General features: G+C 37.8%; 1 long non-coding RNA gene across 1 annotated transcript; it reads right to left on the bottom strand.

Annotated features, from left to right (window-relative positions):
* Window positions 1–1,986: 1,986 nt before the first annotated feature.
* Window positions 1,987–4,066, bottom strand: LOC108091716. The gene is made up of 3 exons (XR_001771410.2): window positions 4,007–4,066; window positions 2,337–3,923; window positions 1,987–2,281 (listed from the first exon to the last, which is right to left on the bottom strand). It is a non-coding gene; the product is annotated as an uncharacterized LOC108091716 (long non-coding RNA).
* Window positions 4,067–7,987: the final 3,921 nt, after the last annotated feature.

The raw sequence follows: 7,987 nt of genomic DNA, 5'->3' as shown, positions 1-7,987 counted from the left end.
CTAGAAATCAATTACACGGGAAATTGAACTTATTCTTCGATTTGGGGTTCAAACTTGTTATTGCGAGAGAAATACAGTACAAATTATAAAACAAAAATTATCCATCCCAATTTTTAGGTAAACAAAGTGTTTATATTTGAAAAGTCAACCATATGTATGCATTACAGAGTGGCTCATTTTATTCGAAATTCAAACAGAAAAATGCTTTTACATTGCGTGTTTCATAACGCAAAACGATGGCTGCCAAGTTTTGCGAATCTTTCGATGACTTCTTCGGCGGTGATTTCGATGTCATGATGCGTATGAAGCAACGCTAATCCAACTAGAAGCATGGTCGTCCTAAGCCATGTTTTGATGCGGCGAATATAAGAGAAAGAACGTTCAGAGCTCGCGTTTGTTACGGGAAGTGTACAGAATACTCGAAGATAGGTGTGGATTGTTGGGAATATGTCGACATCACATTTTCTTAGTGTTTCCAGTGCAGAAGTTGGAATTTCGTTGCAACACACTCAATTGGTAACCATGCAAAACTTCTTGTGAAAAACGAGCTTCCAAATCTTCTTTGATAGTATCCAGCAGAGGCATGTAGGCAGAGACCCTGTAGTAATCTTAGCAAGTTTTTACGTCGTAATATTCGCGTTTCGTTTGTCGACCACATGTTCTCGGTTTTGCTTCATCAACATCGAATTTTTCCGCCATTTTTCTTGGCATCTGAATAAATCAGTCGGAATATTTCATCAACTTTTTCCCTCTTTTTTTTTCAACGTGGCAAGCAACGTCCCAATCATTTTTGATGCCTTCGCCAAATCAATTGCTTCCTTCTGAAGAACTACGCTGAGCGAATGGGTGAGCGATAGAATAGAATTTGGAAATGAGTTCTTGATTAGAGGTGGAGAACTATCGATAGTCGGCGCCATCGATAGTCGACGATTGTTTTTCTCAAACCCTCGATAGTGTCGATAGTGCCATCAATAGTCACCGATACTATCGTCCGACATAAATTTTTTTTTTTTAAGTTTTCAAGAATATTCTATTTTAACTAAAAGTTTTGATTTAAAAATAAGAGTGTGTTAACATTTTCCTCTTTGAGCCGGGTGCGCTTCTCAGAAACAATTTGCCCTGCCTTGCTGAATGCTCTTTCAGATTCTACGGATGTAGCAGGAATGCAAAGGTATTTCCAAACATGCGAAATCTTACTCCTTTTGAGTTACTCTGCTTATTGGGTAAGAAATCCTTTTCGGAGTCTGTGCTGGTGCAATCGCATTCTTGCTTTTCTGGACTTGGCGCAGTAGGCGTTGCGGACCTCCGACGTGTACCTTAAATTCGCCACTTTATCCATCAAAATACAGTAGAATCCGCTTATAGCGACTTTCAAGGGACCGACGATTTTTCGTCGTTATACCCGGAAGACGCACTAAGCAGAAGGATTTAAGTGAATAAGTCTGTATAGGGACCAATCAAGCCATGGAGTTTTCGTCGCAAAAACCGGACGGACGCTATAAGCGGAGTCGTTATATCAGGATTCTACTGTACTTATGTAGAATACATTAAACATACCTTTTTTTTAAGCGATTCATATTTATTAGTTCCTTTTTTAGTTTCCGTCAATTTTCCACAAAAATTTTCAATTTTTACAATAGCGAATGCTGAAATTATTTTAGCGATGTGAAACGCCTGCTATCGGAGGCACCATCGATAGTGGTTGGGTCACTATAGAAGGTGTCCGACACAATCGATTGCGGCTCGATAGTGGCCAACCATCGATAGTGTCGATAGTGCCATCGATAGTTCTCCACCTCTATTCTTGATAGAGCTGGGAAAACATCGGTTTTTAGCAAATTCGATATTTACGAGGTTTTTGAAACAAATATTCGATAATATCGATAGTATCGTTCTAAAAAAATCATAAATCAAGTTTAAATTGCATTTAGAGTAAATAATAAAAAAAACTTCTTAAAGGCCATTATTTATTCGAATAACAAAAGACAACACATATTTACACGCTTATACTAAAAGAAAAACTGAAATATTTCACAAAAGTTTCTTATGAATAGGTTAATAGTTCAATGCTATTCATTTAAGTTTTCTATTGAAAAGTTTGAGATCCACATAATTTTATTGAGAAAGGATAATATATCCACGTTTTTGGCTTTCAATGATGCTCTCCTGGCAGAAATAATTTGTCCCGTTGTCTAAAAATCCTCTCAGACTCAGTCGATGATGCTTGAACACAAAAAAGGCGTGCAGCTGTAGTTTTAAGAAGAGAATCATCTGAAGCGCACTGAAAAAAAAAAATAATGAGATCAAATTAAAATTTAGATTTATAAAGACATTACCTTCCAAAACTCCAATGGGTCAGTTTTCTAAGGTTTATGTGCCGCTCGCATGTACTGCTGTAGTTCGACAATGGCATCAACACGGTTTGTCCTCCCCATTGTAGAAATACTTTGAGTTATAAATTCAAAAAGTGGCTGCTGGCAGTCTGATTCATTTTCTATTGGTGTTGGCGGATCCAATGGCAAAACTTTCTTTAAGGCAGCTAACTCGTTTTCTAAGGCATGAAGGCCGTCATCAGCGTTAAAAGGTGAACGAAACCCTTGCTTTTTAAATCTTGGATCAAGTAGTGTTAACATTCTTGGAAAGGTGCGAATACGACAAAAGTCGTATTTTTACCTGCTCAACCAAAAAATTTTGAGCCTCAATGCCTTCAAATGAATTTAATTTCAATTTTTAGCTGTCTAAAGTGTGCAATAATCCACAAACAATTGGCACTATCAGCGATGCTGTAACTGAAGTACTGGAAGATACCTGTTTTGTAGCGTTGTCAAATGGAGATAGTAACAGGATAATATCTTTCATTATTGCGACTTCGTCCGCAGTGAACGGTGTTGGTGCTTTAGACGTACTTAAAAGAACCTTCGTGATGGCCTCATTTGAAAGAAGTATTCTTTCTATCATGTGACACGCACTGTTCCACCTTGTGGGCACTTCTTGTATCAAGCTGTATTTAACGTCCGTTTCTTGCGATGCTTTAAACTTACTTAGTGCAATTGAGCTGCTTTTAAAGTAAGTGACAGTTCGCTTGCATTTAAGTAAAATATCTTGTAAGCAATCGATCGCCAAACAGCTTTGCACAACCAGGTTTATGGTGTGAGCAACACAGGGTAGATGCCTTTTTTGTAAATACTCACAAGCTTTGATCATAGAGTTTGCGTTGTCAGTTGTAATAGCTGCTATTTTGTCAAAAATTTTCCATTCGTGAAAAATGCCACGCATTGAAGAAGCAATGTTTAGAGCCGAATGATTGGAGTCATCCAATAACGGCTTTGTTGCCAATACAACTGAGCGCAAAACGAAATCTTTTGTTATGAAGTGGCAAGTGGCAGTAATATAGGACTGGTTGGCTTTTGAAGTCCAAAGGTCTGCAGTAATTGCGCAACTGTTAACGCGGTCCAATATTGTAAAAAGCTTTGTTTTCAGGTCTTCTTATATATTCTTCATGTATACGTGTTGTAGAGTCTTTCGCGAAGGAAGTGTGTATCGTGGATCAAGAACTCTAACAAACTCGCGAAATCCGGAATCCTCCACTATTGAAAAAGGTTGCATATCTTCCGCCACAAGAACAGCCAAAGCATTGTCAATAATTTTTTTACGTGACGAAACACGATAATACTGGTTAAACAAAAAGGGTACAATCGTATTCGCGCCCTTTTGTTGCTCTTCCATAGAAATTCCCGGGTGGAGCCGTTTCATGTGGTCAAACAAATTGGACGTGTTTCCGCTCGTTCTGTATATTCTATTGCAGTGCATGCAAGTGGCTGTCTTGCCATCTTGAGACCTTTTGAAGTGATTCCACACTTTCGACTTACCCATTCTTTTCACTGGGTTTTCGCCCCCCTCCAAATTGCTCTTTACACTTTTGCCTATAAGAAGTTGTATATTAGAAATTAGATATTGAACTAGAGTGCAAGGCATGCATATCTAATGCAATAGTTTAGATACCTACCTTTATCGCTTCCGCCTTGTAAAAATTTTTCCATTTTCTCCGCCAACACCAATATTACCATCCACGTGTAGTTGTTCGCCAAAAGTAAAGATGTGCAAACTTTTTTTTCACTTGCAACTATCGTTTACCATCGACACTGAATATCGATATTGGTTCGGAAACCCAAATACTCGATATATCGAAAATAATTTGAGTGGTCGACCCAGCTCTAGTTCTTGAAGAATTTGTCGACTTCTGGTATGGCACTGGCAACGTTTTCGATTAATCGTACTTTCACTGACTTTGAAATACTGTTGTTGAGTTTGTGCGAGAAGGGGGGGAAGGGGAATTAGGGAAATTAATTTAAAAAATTGATGGCAAGTCCTATATAAATAAACGCAAACACAAAAATAATATAAACACATGAATAAAAATTAAAAATATAATTTACATACCAACTAGTTTTGTCACGCTAAGGTTTGTTGACTCATCTATTAGCAGACTGAATGAAGAATCACCTCCTTACGTAGCTCCTCATTGAAATGAACTTGTAAAACATTAGAAATAATGCTAGTGCATTTAGTGCGGACCAGTTTAATATATGCAGCTGCAAAGCACTCTTTAAACTTTCGCACGCATAATTGGTTGAGGTGGTCTATTGGGGCTATAGATGTGTGTTCCGCAACATATAATGATAATGCTGCTTCCTGCTCCGATGTTTTAGTGGGCCCGCTGAAAACTGGAGTTGAAAGCTGCCGCTCATTAGAAATTGTTTTTTTTTTTGTATTTGCATGCGACTTGATGTCATGCAGCTTCGCGCCAAAACTGCATCTGCAATATGCCTTCGTTGTATCTGTCACATCTTTGCGTATCCAATCCTTAAACTCTTCATTCTGCAACCACGCGTCGCGAAAATGTTGTTTATAGATAACATTCGGCATTATTTAACATGTCTTTTGAAATATTTTCAACAGCTTCTTCACCGTTTAACAATTTTACAATTTGTATCTAGCTCATGAGTGAACGAACTAAGTTCGCACATGAACTATAAACAGAATCGATTGGGGTTTCTCGCTCGTAGCCTCCAAAAAACCACTGCCCCTCGATGACGCGCCCGCGGTTATATTTTCTTTTCCCTACCTTAGACTCGTCTATCTCGACAATCATACCCGGATCACCAAGTTTGCCGCAATCGACCCGAGTAGCCCAATCTAAGTATACCTCTCGCAAATAACTGCCCCAATCAACGACTGTTCTTCTACTCCACCCGAGTCCCTTCTCGCAAGTTTCTGTAAAAGATTTAACACCCAAAATTTCGAGCAACACAAAATGGCACACGGAAGTAATCGAAACGTGTGAGTTTTCGAAAAATGTGTTGCTCTTTATGCTAACTTTGAAGTTGCAGCGTTTACGAATCTTTTTCTTATTTTTTACTACGTAATTCACCTTCTGACAGCTAAAAAAAACTGCGGGCGAGAAGGATCGCGATCCTCGCAGATGAGCTGGCATGGAGAACTGCAGTTCGGGCAAATTTTTTCACTGAGAATTACCCCATACTCCATTAGAAATTGTAGTAAATTTTCATCATTCATCGACATAACCGTTATAATATTGGTAGTGCATCCTGCACAACGGTTTATCGTGACTTCTTAAATAAAAATATACAAAGTGAAAATTTTGCACCGATTTTTTTTGTTATTAACAATTAAAGATGCGAGTGTTACGACAAATTCGAGCCCTCGTATTCACAATTATCGGTTAGTGATGTACCGATTAATACTGTCGTCTGGTATCTGCGATTTACCATATAATTGCAATGGCTGGTCACATCTTCACAACACCGCCAAATGTTCGTTGTTACAAACTTGCAGCAGGTTAGTTCAAAATGACAAAATTCTCGGAAAACTTTTCCGAGTTAACAATTTTTGTTTAACAAATATTTATTGTTCATTTTTAACAGGGTTTTCTTGGTCCCATCTACACAATACCGCCAAATGTTTGTTCTCAAAAAATTCGAAGCAGATTATTTTAAAATAACAAAATTCTCGGAAAACTATTCCGATCTAACAATTTTTGTTTAACAAATATTTATTGTTCATGTTTTAACAGTGTTTTACGTATTTTTCCTTTTTATAATTAATCTCTATAACATGTATTATGAAAAAAGAAAATTATAAATAGCAAATATATATTGTTCTTGATTAACTGCTGCAGGAAAATGTTTTATTTTTTACCGCTATAACATGTACATATGTATATTTTTATATAAGGGGTCACGATAAACCGTTGTGCAGGATGCACTACCAACATAATAACGGTTATGTGGAAGAATGACGAAAATTTACTACAGTTTCTGATGGAGCATGGGGTAATTCTCAGTGAAAAAATTTGCCCGAACTGCAGTTCTCCATGCCAGCTCATCTGCGAGGATCGCGATCCTTCTCGCCCGCGGTTTTCAGAAGTAATTCAGAAGGTGAATTACGTAGTAAAAAATAAGAAAAAGATTCGTAAACGCTGCAACTTCAAAGTTAGCATAAAGAGCAACACATTTTTCGAAAACTCACACGTTTCGATTACTTCCGTGTGCCATTTTGTGTTGCTCGAAATTTTGGGTGTTTTACAGAAACTTGCGAGAAGGAACTCGGGTGGAGTAGAAGAAAAGTCGTTGATTGGGGCAGTTATTTGCGCGAGGTATACTTAGATTGGGCTACTCGGGTCGATTGCGGCAAACTTGGTGGTCCGGGTATGATTGTCGAGATAGACGAGTCTAAGGTAGGGAAAAGAAAATATAATCGCGGGCGCTTGGAAATCGTACAATTGCCTCAAAGATGAGGGTTATCGCCACCTTACGGTCAACCACTCAATCAATTTTGTTGATCCCGATACAAAGGCAAACACCCAAAGCATTGAACGGTTATGGCGCGACCTTAAAGATTGGATACCCCAATACGGCAGGAAAGAGGAACATTATCCTGGGTATTTGGCGCGCTTCATGATTAAAAAATATTATCCCGACCACTAGGGTTGTTGATAATATATCAAAATATATATATATCGATATTTTTTCTAAAAATGATATATTTATATCGTGATAAATTTTTTTGCCCAAATATCGAAATCATGATATTTTTTTTATATTTTTTTTTATTTTTTCCTTGGTCACTCTAAATTCAAAGCGTCGATTGAAAGATTGAAAGAAGAATAAAGGGAAATATGAATGTTAAATCTAATTACACAAACATAACAGGCGGCACCCGTTGGAGGTGTGGAAATACCATAGGGCGACCATGCCGGGCCTTTGCAAGGTGGCCATGCGACATCTTATCACTCCAGGCAGCTCGGTGCCTTCAGAGCGGTTGGCATCCGCAATAAAATGTGTAGTTTGCGATGCTAGGAGCCGAATGACGGACATACACGTAAAGCATAGAGTGTTTTTAAAATCTTTAAATTCTGCCAATTGGGCTCGATGTTACAGTCGGATACATATAAGACATAAGACATGTATATAAACAGTAGAATCCGCTTATAGCGACTTTCAAGGGACCGACTATTTTTCGTCGTTATACCCGGAAGACGCACTAAGCAGAAGGATTTAAGTGTATAAAAAACTAATAAAATTAATGGATATAAATTGATGACGTCGTTGTTTTTTATCCCAAGAGCATGTTTTTTGAATATCAAGTTTTTTAACAACTCTTATATTGAGAAATAAGTTTCATAAAAATCGGGCAACTATGTATATCTTAAAGCTGCCATAGGAAAGATCGAAAAATCTATATAGAAACTAGCTGACCCGGCAAACGTTGTTTTGCCACCAGATGACTTTATAATTTCTGTACAAAAATTGCTCAGTTCTAGACTTACATATGTATTTATGTATGTATGTTTAAGTTATTATAATTGCGTCTGGAATAAAATGAATCCAGGTTATTATAATCACAACGTGCATTCACGCGATTGGCAAGTGCACTTCCGGAATCCTCTCCGCCCATAAAGTAAATT

The sequence above is a fragment of the Drosophila ficusphila genome, unplaced genomic scaffold (genome assembly GCF_018152265.1).
Source record: "Drosophila ficusphila isolate 14025-0441.05 unplaced genomic scaffold, ASM1815226v1 contig_636, whole genome shotgun sequence".
In the NCBI taxonomy this organism is placed as follows: Eukaryota; Metazoa; Arthropoda; class Insecta; order Diptera; family Drosophilidae; genus Drosophila; species Drosophila ficusphila.
This window is presented reverse-complemented; position numbering and strand designations above follow the sequence as displayed.